We start from the raw sequence: 12,395 nt of genomic DNA, 5'->3' as shown, positions 1-12,395 counted from the left end.
CAGTCGAGCCTAACAGGACAGCACTGGACCTTTCCACACAGCAGCCAGGCATCACAGGGCACTGCAGCAATACACCAGGGTAGCAAACCCACTCCTGCTAATCTGGTAAGCCAAGATCCCATCGCAGCTTTCCGCTGACTTCAAGCCCTGCAAGCTGTTCACGGGAAGCTTTGTCTGATGTCAGAGTAGGCAAAAATATTTTACCTCCCTTTTGACTCCAGAGACACACAGTAGGGTGGAACTATAAAAGGTTTTAGGCACTAGATCTTAGGAATGGATGTCATAGTCTAAAATCCCTACAGTGTTAAGCACTTAGGAATTTAGTTTCATAATATACGACACTCAGCAGCGAAAAGCAAAGAGTGAAAAGAAGGATGTGAATTTTTCTGCTGCCCGGTGAGAGATGCCAGTGCAGAAGAAAGATTCCTCACACAAAGTCTACAAATATGCTTGGATACCTGTTATTGCTCTCTATATGCATATCTTTACTTTTTAAAACATGGCTCAAGGAAAAGCTGCTGCCACTCACCTTTAAGCTCCCCATGTGCCATCAAGGCAAATGGCATTCAGAGGAGCACCTGGTACTTCAGCAGGCATACCTTAGCCACCACCTTATGCACTCTGTTGGGTAAAGTGAAAGAACAAAGGCAATATTTAACCCTTTTGAAACTGGGCACGCATGAAGGCAGGAATGTACGATTCAAAGGATCAGAAGGAGCATACATCATCAGCAAACCTCCCGCCATAACCCGCAAAGAACTGAGTGTTATGGGCTCTAGTCCCGACTCCCAGGACTCTGGGTACATTTGCTGATAGAGATTGGAGATAATAATGGAAACAAACATCTAAGGCATTATATGGATTTTTCTATAGATTACACTCACAGAGTGAAGTGTCTACAGTGAAATTTAAGTCTCCTGTGTCTGAGCCTCAGTCAATAATAGGCCTTGTATTTATCACTATATTACACATGAAGTATGCATTAATGGGTGTTTATGTGCTCTCTAGGGGCTTGAACAAGTATCTGAGCCAAAGTTGCTAGGATCAGTGATTTTTCAGTGCAGTATCCTGTTTAAAATAATTATTTCAGGGTGATCCAAGACTGAGTATTTTTTTTCCTGGTCTTTCTAATAAATGCGAAGAACTAGATTTCTAAGGGACCTAGATAATGCTCAAAAAGTTGAGGTACTGTTAATGACATTCTCCTGGGATGCGGGACACTTTGGTTTAACTCTTTCTGCCGCCTGACAGCTGAATTGGGGCAATCAAACCCCGCTGAGTTGAACAAAACTAACAAAAAAAAAGCAAGCTAAAATACAACCCCACTCTTGGAGTTCAGATTCCTCTTACCTAGTTTGACCTGAACTGCTTTGTCTTTTGAGATCCACTTATTGCTTGTAATAATAGCTAAGATTTATTTATTGTACCAGAACTGCTTGAAGCTATATTCCTGTTGCTAATAAAATAAAGCTTTAAATATAGCAGATTATTTTCTCCACCCTGTCTGACATGAGCTATAATCTGATTTTTTTTTCTGCCTTTCATGAACACCATCTGTTTGTGACCATTAAAATCCATTTTCTATGCTGAAGAGATGGGAATTCAGAGGGATGTGTTCAGCCACTGTCCAAACAGTACTGTCATTCCTAAGGGATCCATTACAGTCTGACACACCCAAGTATTTATGAGCCATAAACCGCCTGCCTAAAATGGCGATTCATCACCCCGTGCATGAGAGACACTGACAATGACAGAGCATGTTGTAGCTGCGAAGGGAGGGGGGTGTATGGGTTTTAAGAATATTTTTCTGAACCAGCAGTGTTATATAGCATCAGGGTTTTTCCCACTATGGCACCTCGTTTCCAAGCCATTTGCTCCGACAGTTCTCACAGCCAATGTTAAATTAACAGATGTCTTGGAACCGGACCCCGAATGAGGCAGCTACAAGGTCACCGCTTCTTTGCATCATTGTCTGCTCTGGACTCAGCACCCGCTTGGTGTCAAAGCAGAGCATCCTGCTGCTTTTCTTGGTGCAATGCTCCCTTCAGGGCCGGTTGAGGGACAGGGTGCAGCTCTCATACCGGCGCGACTGAGCGCCCTTCTCATCGCATCCAGGTGCAATCAGAGCAGCCAGGCACATGAATGAGATTCCTACAGACTCTTTTTGCCTGTTATCTCTGAGGCAGATTGTATGCCCCCATTACAAAAGCGATGTTGTTTAGAAAACTGATTAGAGAAGCTGCACTATCTCTGAGGAAGTCAGACAAGGCAGCAAATGTTTTTTTTTCAGCTGAGATTTAATACAGAAGACAGATAAATTCAAGATTTTTGCTCCATATGGCAGGTGGAACATATCACATAGTTCTCACACCCACATGAGAAACTGCATAAGGGAACAAAGAAAAGGAAATACAAATGCTGGTAAGAAAATAAAAGTGCAAGGATTGCCTTGTATGAAAACTGGCTCTGAACATTTCTGAAGCTTTGTGAGCTGAACAGACTACTGTAAAATTTAGATGGAATTTATATACCAACACCCAAAAAATCACAACCACTGTAGAAACCATTTTATTTTTATACTTGCCAGCCTAATATTCTAGCACTGTGCATATCCAGATAAACAACCGTGTTGGCTAAGCTGTGCTTCTCAGCGCCTACCACCCTTCGGAGATTTACAAACGAGGCTCCTGCTGCTTACGTTCCCCGGGGGAACCCAAGCTGACAGGCATGCTCAGTGAACACCAGCACACACCAACAGCATTTTAAGCAGAAAGCACCATAGCTGCAATTCTGTTTCATTCAAAGTAATAAAAAAAAAAAAAAAGACTGGGAAAATTAAGGACAAGCTGGAGCAAGAGATTTTAATTCTGGTCCCAGATTTAGTAACCACTGTGCATTGAATAAGGCATGAAATGACAGATGCACATAGACACTTGGGGCTGAAACTGCGCTGCCCATCCCCATCCCTTGCTAAGTGTTTTCACCAGTGGATTGCAGAGCCTGAACTACAAAGCCTGTTCCCACGCTGTCCCCTTTCCACAGTGGGACAGCCTCAGCGGTGCTCCCAGCCTCCCAGCGGCAGCGTGGGCATTCCCCCTCGGGCCCCAGCTCTCCCATTTTCCTGGCTAGTTCTCCCAGGCAAGTAGGGAGATGCTGTATAAAAACACCATTACCTCTGGTTACTTTGAAAATAAGTGCATGATTTTATCACCTGCATCCAGGGGGATGACTTAAAGCCCCTGCTGAGTCCTGTTTTGGACTGAGCATCCTGCAGGGTATGTCAGCTGGTGGTAGGTGCCTACACTTCATAGTGTCTATCAGCTAACTTTCAGGTACCTTCCCATTTAATGCACAGGTCTGCCTGCCATCTCCAAGCACCTCCCCTGTTACCCGTACGTGCAACTTAGATGCCTAATTCATATTGATAAATCCCAGGCCTCAAAACAGGGGCCTAAGAGGATCACCATTCTTCAGCCTGGTAGTGGATCTGAGCCCTTAGTTCCTTAACGGCTGTACACCTTAAAGACAAATAATAGGATAATCTTCATCAGACGTTTAGTGAGATGCCATTGAAATGGGAGCATCCTAGATGCCAAGAAAAAGGAGACAAAGAAAGACAAAGTACACAAGGCTCCTTCCGCAAACTAGAGGAAAAAAATGTTTGCTGGCCTGCTGCAGTCATTTGTATCTTTAAGTACCATTTTGCCACACTCACAAGAAACACGGATCAGAGAACAGCTTATGCATTTTACATACATAGAATTGTTGAAAAAAAAAGTTTCTCCCTATTCTTGGGTTATACCTCATGGACTAAGCAATAATTGTAGCCCTCCGCAGTACCTGAGTAGTTTTTTAATCTGTACCATATGAGATCAAAAAGCTGTACACAAGTGAGCCTTAGTAAAGAAGGGCAATGCATTCTTTGGTTGCTCCCAACTGCTGCAAGCTCTCTGATTTTCTCTGCTGCATTAGGCAAATGAAGAGGAAATAAGACCAACTTACACAGTTTGGTTCTAGCTCTACAATTTCTCTGTTTCAGATATTTAGAAGTTTGGGGGATTAACCCAGCTATTGAGCTGTTGGGCTTAGGTAATGGGAAAAATATTACAGTGTGTGCTAATATTTAACAAATGCTATTCAAGGGCAGAGTGATAAAAGAGTCAGCAGCTAAAAGAAAAAATCTGCCACCTCACAAAACATGTGAACTATTTGCTTTCAGGGGCTTTGGCCAAAGATGTAAACAAAAGTTTGAAGGAATTCACATTAAAAATTGTGCCTTTCCTTGGCACGCTTCGTACTGAGACACGCTGAAATTCTCATACTCGGGGAAAGAAGGCGGCCTGCAAAGCTTGTGGCTTTCTGGGTTTTGGCTCGCTGACAAAGACCACGCTGAGAGGCCGTGGGACGGCAGGCAGCGATGGCTGCCGAGCCCTCCTCGCCGTGGCAGCTCCCGAGGTGCCGGTTCCACGACGGAGTGAACCGCTGGACGCTGTCGCTCGCTGGAGTGAAGAGCACCCTTCGGGGGTACCCGAGTGGGCGCACCCCTCCTCGGCGACAAGAGCCGGGGCTCTGGGGGGTGTCTGCTGGATTCTACGTATTGCCGGTAAATAAAAGGGAGGCCATTCACTGCAGAAGAACGGCTTAACGTTCTTTTTATTGCACGGATGTGATTTTTCTTCAATGGCAAGCTCTGCTTACCGCCCTGCACGGACACGTACGTCTGCACACGCGTGGGCACACACAGCCGTTTATGCACTTCCCTGCAGGGTGTTTATGCATGCTAATTTCGCCGGGTAGCACTCCTCCCAGAATGCCGCCGGACGCGGTACAGCTGCTGCGGGGGGAGGAGACGGCCGGTCCCCCTTCCCCGGTACCCCGCAGGCACCGTCTCCTTTCTCGCCCTCCAAGTCCCTGACGCCGCAATGACGGAGCTACGCAGCTCGCACCGACGGCGCCTGCCCGCAGGCGAGCACCCCTCGCGTCCAGAACACCCCGCGCTCCTCCCTCCCCCGGGCTCTCGCCTCCTTCCCCGGGCGCAGGGGCGGGTTCCCTTTGTCAAAGGCTCCCGGGCGCGCCCTGCCCACCCTCCCGTCACCCTCCTCCGTGCGCGGCTCGGGGGGACGCGACACACGGGGGGGCGGTAACCGCCCCACCGGGGCCCGCCCCAGCCCGGACCCGGCCCCCGGGGCGGCCCCGCGGCGCCGGCGCCACCGCCCCCGGCGCTGGGCGGGGCTGGAGCCCGCGCCGCCGCCGCGCCCTTGGGCGCCACCTGCTGGCCGGCGGCGGCGCCGCACGGCTGGTCCCGAGCAGGGCGGGGCCGGAGCGGGGAGGGGGGCCCCGGCCCCAGCCCCCAGCCCTCTCCGGAGGAGCGGTCGCTTCCCCGGGCGTTTCCGCGCTCTGGTGTGGGGTGGTTTTTTCCCCCGCCTCCTGTTATCTCAGCAGGGCTTTGCAGCCGCCCGCGCCCCGGCCGGCGCACACCGTGGCGGGGGCGGCGACTCCCGGCCGCGGGGAGCGGGGGGAGCGCGGGGAGCGCTGGCGGCGGGGGCGGCCCCGGAGGGCGGGGAGGGGCGCGGCGGCGTGTCTGGCTCCGGTCACAGGTGTGGGTGACCCCGAGTTTCTGTACCAGGAGCTGCTGGAGGCGTGGAAGCTCCCGCAGGGAATTTTTTCTAAAAGGAAGACAATTTGTTTCCCCCCGTTTTTTTGTGTAATACCTCAGCCGTGCCGCTCTTCGCCTCACTGGAGAAGGAGGGCGTCAGGTAAGGACAGCAGGCTGCGTTCTTCACCCGTACACGCTCACTGCAATCAGCTATGCTGAATTTTATCCCGAAGATTTGCATAACTTTAAATAAAGACAAGCTGCCCCTTGCAGGAGGATGTTGAAACGACAGGGGATCCGGCCTGACCTTCACGTCCCAAGCAATCGGCAAAAGCTAGTTTTCCTTTCCAGACATTTCCTTTGGAGTCACTGAGAAACCCTGCACAAGGAGCACCAAGATGCTGTGAAACACCCCTGTTCTTTGCAAATAAGGACATCTCAAAAAGAGTCTGAGCTTCAGCTCAGAATCTTGGCTCCGTGTATTCACTTCTCGCTTTGCTGTTCCTGCTGCAAGACATCCTTCTCACCCTGGGAAAGCAGGAGCTGCCACCGCCTTCCTACTGGGAAGAGCCCTTGGGCTGAGCACTGCATCCTGGTGCCACTCCATTAGGAGACCTAGGCAGGCCTGGGGCAACTCTCCCCAGCTGAGCAAACACAGGAGCCTCCTCTTGCTAAGGGAAAATGGGAAATTCAGAAGGACAGCCTTCCCCATGCTCCTCCCTCGCCGTATGCCTAGCCCGTGGTGAAGACAAGTTATACACATATATGCAGCTGTGAGCAGGAGCAGGGAATCAATTTTCTGTGCAGCCACGTATGACAAGGACGCAAGTGAAACCGACCCTTAAATTACACAGACAATATCACTCAGCTACACAGTGCTGTGGGCTCATCAAAACAATCTAGCAGTCTTCTGGTTCAGTGTATCCTCCTCTGTTTTTCCCCAGTCCACCTCTCACTTACACAAAGAACAGCAACACCCTAGAGCTGTTTGCTCACATGTTCTTGCAGAGGGGGTGATTATTATTGCTGGTGGCTCTCAGAAGAAAAGCATGTTAAGATCTAAGGAGAAAATGAAAAGAAACAGCAGTCATTTGGTATCAGACTGTTCTCCAAGGGTGACATTTTCAAGCACGTGTTGACTTGTGGGGCCAATGAGAAGCTAAGATGCGTGGGAAGAAGGTTGATGTGAATAAAATACACACAATGACAGGCTTGACCGAAGTTGAAAAGTTTATGGGCTTCCTCATAAAATTTCCACTACTTCCTTGTTACAGGCCAATTGGAAAGGTCATAAGAGGAGCATATCACAAAAGAGTTCATGTCACTGGTTTCTCATCCTGACTAAAAAGCAGAAGAATCCATGCTTATTTTAAGCCAACTGTAAGTTTTCAACCCAAAAGGGGGGAAAAAAGGTCTTAAAAGTAACATCTTTGACGAGAATGATCTTAAAGAGAAAACACACATTGCATTATGAACGCAGACACCGGTATTTGAAATATGAACAGTTCATGGCTGTTAAACTAGGCATTCACTGTGGATGCTCCATTTTCCCACTTTCCTTTTTGTGCTAATCTCCTCTCTGCGGCTCGCACACCCGCAAGGACACATTGCATCCATCCTCCTCTGTTCCTGGAAGGCACAGCTAGTGGCACTGCTCCTAAGCAGAGACCACTGCCTGCTGCCAGGACCAAAATGAAGGAGGATGCTTGCACAGATGGGCTCCAGTCTCAGCCAGGAAGCACACAGCTGAGAGGCAGCTAGAAACTGTTTCTTAAGGCCCTTCTCAGCTGTGATTTGCCATTCGACCCGCAGGCAGGTAGCTAGCTCCCCTCTGAGCTTCAGGGGCTCTGGGAGGGCTCCAAAAGCAAGTAAAGGGGTGTCCTGGGCCTTTGTGGTTTGCACAAGGGCGCAAGTGTGGACTTAATGTTGACATAACCTTTATCAGCCTGAAATACTGCAGCAGGACCTGCCCAAAAACTTTTGAATAAATTGCATAGTAAATTGACAGATCAAGGTATCTGTGTTTCATTACTGGATCTGCCACTGTATTACTCTGACACATTTCAGCCTCTGTGCTTCGGTTTTCCCCATCTGCGGAACAGTATTACTACTCACCTTTTATTGCATATGGAATTTTTTTAACATGTATTTCAAGGATCAAAGCTGTGGGCTGGATTCCCAGTGTGGCAGCGTTCTTTCTTCTCTTTTTTTTATCACCTAACATCACACCTAGTGCATGATTTGGCTAGGGTGGAATCAGCACGGACATCCACTTTCTTCTCTTTTTTGGCAGAATATTGTTTTCATCCATGGGAAGCTTCAGGGTATGATTGATCTAAATGCATGTTTTTACAGAGCATGTGCACTACTGCAATATCCAGATGTTATGGGCAGTAATTAGGACTTAATTGGAACTAGTTATAGTAGAGCTTATAAAGAAATTAATTGAAGTAGTTTGTAATTAAAAGAATATATTAATATAATTTTGGAGGATACTTCTGCTTTTCTTTTAAAGAAACAAGAAACAAGTAACACCAAACACCAAAATAATCAGCTTTATTAGATCATCTTGGTAGTACTAAGGCAGTAATTAAAACCCAACTGTGTTCTTTATAGCACTGATGGGAATCTTGAAATTAAGCCACAAAATACTCAGCTGCTTTTTTTGCCTTTTTCACAACACAAGCCACATAATCATTCTTAGGCATCAGTTTTTTGAAAACTGAAATTTCATTTTCCTTGAACTCTCTTTCTGTGGTGAAGATGCATGAAGTAAAAGGAAAGACAGATGGATCTTCTTGAACTAAAAAGGTCATTGACTACCAAACACATTTTCACCAGATACGCATTCATGTTTTCTGGCTGAGAGGTAGAAGCAACTAAAATATATGATAAGCAATGCCCTGTTGTTCACTGAAACTTCTGTTAATTTGCATAGGGTCTGTCTAATACTGTTAGTCTGTAATATATGAAGATTATATACCCTGAGCCATTGTTCTGAAGATGAATTTTGTTTCCAAAGGGTTGGTTTAAACTTAGACAAAAGCAAGGAAGTACAACAGAGATATTTGGAATCTATCTATATTGGGTTTGCTTTTCACAATACATTTGTAGTAAACTTTTTGTTCCAGCAAAACATCAGATAGTCCCTAAGGCTTTATTGCCATGTTCAAGCCTCCAGAAAGTTCTTTTAAAAACTTGGTACGTCCCAATCTTTTTTTTTTTTTAATATTGTAGTCTTTAGAATTAAGACAGCCCAACTAAATGGGGTATAATAAAGGGAATATTTTGTGGGTCAAAAGGAAAAGCAAGATGTGTGAAGACTGTAGCAGATGTGCTGTTATGCTTAAAGCAAAGATTAACAAAATTCATTCAGCAAGTGCAGTCAGAGCAGTGAACTTCAGGAAAAATTCACCGCTTCATACACATATGCCATTGTCACCGAGTCAGAAACTGGGAGTAATGACACCAATATATACATCTTAAAAATATTTGGTATGAACACTCTTTCCTTCCCCTTTGCCCCACAGTTCCTGAAAATGCAACTCTATTTTTAATTTGAATATCTTGCAATGAACTGCCTCCTCTGAGTGCAATCTAATAAATCATGCTGAAAGGTACTGCCATGCTGAAAGAGAGGATCAGGTTAGACCCATTAAAGACCCTAGGCTGAGATGTAGCACTCTCTCCAAACCCTCCTGCTCACTGTCTTCACTTCTTGCTGCCAAACAGCTGTTCAGTGCATGCCCACTAAGCCCATTTTTAATAGAGACACAGGAGGCCAATTCATTGTCCGCATTCCCCAGTCAGCCACGTGCTTTCTGTGTGATTCCATCCAAGTCACACTCAGACCCTCCAACACACAGAGGAATTTCTGCCATGTAGGAGTCAGGCACCTCACTGGGCTTGAGAATCTGAGCCGTAGAATCTCTGTGCTTCTGGTCTCTCCCCATGCAACTGGGATTTGAAAACAAAAAAACCACAAAGCCTTCCCCATTTCATATGGAAGCCGAAAGAAAAAAAATAATCTAAGACTGAGACAGTCAAATATTGTACTGATGGAAATCTGAAGCAGTGGTAAAAACAAATACCTGAGCAAAAAAAAGTCTATGTGGAAAACAAAAGTATTGGTAAAAACAAATACCTGAGCAAAAAAAAGTCTATGTGGAAAACAAAAGTATTGGTTGGTACAAGGGCACCTTCTGTAAGGCTTGGCAAGGATCCTGCCCCACTGGGCACCTAGTTAGTAAAATAAAGGGATAAGAGTGGACTGGCCCAAGCAAGGGCAAATGGTGGCTATCTTCTCATACGTATGCTCAAAGCTGCTTTTCCAGCTCAGCTCCTGTATTAGCAACGCAGTAATCACTAGGTTTCCTGTGGAAGAAAACTGAGGTATAGGTAAGAGTTTCTCTGCCCAGATCTACCACGTGGGTTATTTTCCTAAGGTAACTGCCTGTTATAAGAACAGAAAATAAATGTGTAAAGAAAATACAAAATGTTCATCTTTCGTAGCATATGTGAAGCTAGCGTAAGGCTTTTCCCCAAAAAACACCCACAGGAAGAAGAGCTCCATAATCTCTTTGTAGTAGATTTCTTCTTGTATGCATAGAAGAACTCCAGTTTCTTCACTGTTAGCTGCTTAGTGAGTTTATTCACTGGTCAAATAGGATTGATTATGCCTTAGCATTAATTGGCTTGACTTACATATATGGATTTCTTTGCTTTGAAATGTACTTTTACTGTCTGCTTGGCTTTCAGTCCACACTCTATCATAAACAGAGGAAATTGAGTTGCACACTACTGATGTATTGCAAATTACAGCAGTTCTAATACAGGTTTTTACAAAGCTCCGAAATCTGGAAGCGGTGCAAGAAGGTAAATAACAGAATCATAGAATAGTTTGGATTGGAAGGGACCTTTAAAGGTCATCTGGTCCAACCCCCCCTGCAATGAGCAGGGACATCTTCAACTAGATCAAGTTGCTCAATAAACACCCTATTCTGGAAGAATGGTGAAGAAATCATTCATCATTAGAGGAGCAAATAGAATACATTGTTTACTGGCAGGCATCTTAATGGATGCCTGGAGACTTCGTTCTGAGCTGTGTATGCTGAGCACCAGCCACCACCAGTCAAACCAACCACAGTTCACTCATTGGAGGGGAGACACTCAGGCACCCACACGTCTCTGCGGGTCTCGGCTCATAATAGAACTTACTCATTCTGTAATGTTAACTTCCAGATGTTGCAACTGAGTGCAAATTCCACTACATTAAACATGCCCCAGTGAATTAACCATCTCACTTAATGCAAAAGGTTTTCTTGCATCAAAAAAATAAATGCGGTCATCACTATGGTTCTTAAGCATAAGGTGCTACAGTCATATAACAGTCATTCGTTAGGGATAGTCTCACTGAGCTTGTATTGACCCCTACTTTCTATGCATGCATTGTGGTTTAGCCCCAGTCAGCAATTAAGCACCACCCAGCCGCTCACTCACCCTCCGCCCGCGGTGGGATGGGGGAGAGAATCGGAAGAGCAAAAGTAAGAAAACTCGTGGGTTGAGATAAGAACAATTTAATAATTGGAACAACAACAACAAATCAATAGTAATAATAATAAATTGTAATGAGAAGGAAAACAACAAGAGAACGAGAGAGGAGCAAAACCCAGGAAAAAAACCCCAAGTGATACAACCACTCACCACCCGCCGACTGATGCCCAGCGAGTCCCCGAGCAGCGATCGCTGCCCCCTGGCCAACTTCACCCAGTTTCTATACTGAGCATGACATCAGATGGTATGGAATAGCCATTTGCACAGTTTGGATCAACTATCCTGGCTGTGCCCCCTCCCAGCTTCTTGTGCGCCCAGCAGAGCATGGGAAGCTGAAAAGTCTTTGACTGGTGTAAACATTACTTAGCAACAACTAAAACATGAGTGTGTTATCAACATTATTCTCATACTAAATCCAAAACACAGCACTAGACCAGCTACTAGGAAGAAAATTAACTCTATCCCAGCCGAAACCAGGACAGCATGCTTCCTTGAAAGAAGGAGAAATCCATTCAGAATTGGCATTTTGTATGCATCTGCAGCCTGTCGCACAGATATTGTCTGCTCTTGTAAGGTGTGTTAACACTTTTAAATAAAAGAAAAAAACAGGCTGAGCAGGCTGAAGCACTGGACTTCACACTGCTTAACTGGCAGCCTCCTCCTCTGCTCTGGTTTGCACCACCCCAACTATCTGACTCCAAGACACGTGCTCTGGAGGGGCCTGGCCACAAGCAGTTTGGACCTGAGCCCGTCTATACTCTTGGTCACAGAACTAAGGTTCAGAAAGCTGGTCCTGTTTTATTTAGCAAATTAGACACAGCCTTGAGTAGTCTATTGTTGTTTTTCCTGGTAGCAAAATATAGCTTAGACTGAAAGTCTCTGAGCATTAGTGGGACAAGGGAGCAAAAATGTACCATCAGCCAACTGCTATCCATAGAAAACCTACAAAGAGGTTTATCTAAAAAACAAACACCTTGCACTTTCAGAAGCAAAAGCCTGAATGAACAATTGCAGTCTCAGTCATACCTTAAAGTAAGGGGTTTTGCATTCCTAAGCACCCCTAGAAAAGTGAATTCCCAAATAAAAGGATCATGCATTGAGAGCATTCTGCTATCAGGTGCCCGAGACACAATCTGGGCTGTTACCTCTAGGTCATCAGCCTATATGGACCTTCATCCTAGTAAGACGGTATGCTGTGCGGTTTTTTAAAGGTCATCTTTTATCCCGTGCAATCTTCTGTAAACTG

Source organism: Mycteria americana, chromosome 1, assembly GCF_035582795.1.
Source record: "Mycteria americana isolate JAX WOST 10 ecotype Jacksonville Zoo and Gardens chromosome 1, USCA_MyAme_1.0, whole genome shotgun sequence".
NCBI classification, from domain to species: Eukaryota; Metazoa; Chordata; class Aves; order Ciconiiformes; family Ciconiidae; genus Mycteria; species Mycteria americana.
This window is presented reverse-complemented; position numbering follows the sequence as displayed.